The following is a 1,927-nucleotide window of genomic DNA, read 5'->3' on the forward strand; positions in this document are numbered from 1 at the left end:
ATCGACGAACATCTTAAATTACATAACGAACAGCATACATTTTTACTTTTACTTTTTATTAATTTAAATATCAAAGTACAATAAAAATGAGATTTAAAGTAAATATATTTCTGTTATTCTTAATACAGTATTTTATATTAATGTTAATTAATACAGTTAAGTTTAAAATTAATTAAAAATGAAAATGTTTTTATTTTCTACAATGATTTTAGTTTATAATAACTGAAGTTGTCATTGCAGTTGATCTATCATACGCAGTTACAAGTTTAAAACAACTCTTGTTGAATTACTATCCAAGGATCATAACACTCCTTGGGATACGAACAATTGAAAACAAAATAAGACTTAAAACAACCTCAAATGCTTTAAACAGGACAACCAAATGACCATAACTTCTCGTTTACCCTAATATAACAAGTATCGATTGAGTTATAATCTTTACCAACAATAATTATATAAGGTTGAATAGTGGCTCCTTGTTGACTGTACTTTGAACGCCTTTTCTCAATGTCTTCTTGAAGTCCAATGAGATTCTATTCAAATTTAAAGGTATTATTAGAATAAATTAGTGTCAAATTGTATAGAACAACTATACTAACTGTGCAATAATAAGAAAACGCTGAAGCAGATTCCAATAAAGATGGCTTCCAAGATTTATTTTGTCCGTTTTGGGTTATATTGCAAATAAGAGTTTTGGTTGGAATTAAATAGGGAAGCAAAAGTAATTTCAAAGCATGAGTTGTTTTTACATCTAAAAAACAAATAAAAATTAAAGTAATTTAATAAAACATAGTTTGGTTAATAATAATAAATATAATAATAAAACTTAAAAAATATGTATGTGAAACTAGAGTATGCTGGTATTTGTATATATTTTATATAGAAGTAACCCTCTACAGTAATACTTATATTTTATTACTTCAGATAAGAAATGTTTAGAAAATATAAAATTAGAAATTTGAGCTGAACTTGAAAAAACTAGTTGTAGTTTAGTAAAAAATAAATTGTTATACATACTTCCATTTAATTCAGCCAAATCTAGTACTGATAAAAGATTTAAAGCATATTTGTCTTTAATAGAACTTCTTCTAATTTTTAAGAGCTTAGTAGTAAATATATCCCAACTATTCAAAAAACAATTCCAATCCTTAAATTGTTCATGTGAGTCTGAGTAACATAATTCAAAGTCTTTAATAATCTGGAATAAAAATTAATTTCTTTTTATATTTATTATAAAAGTTTCTTAGTCTATATTATTTTTACCTTTTTTATTAAAGTAAATAAAAATGCAAAGAACATACCAATTCAAATCCTCTTGGACCTTGAAGAACTGGCCACGATTTAAAAATGTCTGTTAAACATTGACTACTAGGATTCAGAATTTCATTTTTTCTTAATTCTAATGTATATTGCCACTTACATAAAACATCTTCAAAACTAGCTGTTAATCCATCATTTGCTAACCATTGCTTGGCAGCATGTATATCTTCTATAAATTAAAAAAGTAATTTAATAGTAATTCAATAATAATTTTACCAACAAATTTAAATTTTACATAAATATTATGTGCATTTTATTTATTTTTTGTAAAACTATTACAAGCCTATTAAATCAGTTTACTACAAAAATTTTTACCAGAAAATGAAATTGTCTGTTCTGTTGCCAAAATTTTGGAATTTTTTTTTACAGTACTTAAGACACCAACTGATCGTAAACGTCTAGCCACATTTTTCCATCGTTCTATCAATTTTCCTTTGGCATGTGCTTGATGCAGACCTTCTGTTTTAGCAGGTATAAAGTAAACGCTCTAAAAATAATATTGTAAATATTATACTTTACTAAGAATTAATTAAAAATAATGATACATAACATTTATAAATTTGTAATGTGAAAAGTATTTTAATATTATAGTATTCATACTTTTTGC

At 24.6% G+C, this 1,927-nt stretch overlaps 1 pseudogene; it reads right to left on the reverse strand.

The window, feature by feature from the left end:
* Positions 1-208: 208 nt before the first annotated feature.
* LOC126555260 (uncharacterized) lies at positions 209-1,807 on the reverse strand (annotated as a pseudogene).
* Between the last annotated feature and the right edge of the window lie 120 nt (positions 1,808-1,927).

This window comes from Aphis gossypii, unplaced genomic scaffold, assembly GCF_020184175.1.
Source record: "Aphis gossypii isolate Hap1 unplaced genomic scaffold, ASM2018417v2 Contig00770, whole genome shotgun sequence".
Taxonomy (NCBI): Eukaryota; Metazoa; Arthropoda; class Insecta; order Hemiptera; family Aphididae; genus Aphis; species Aphis gossypii.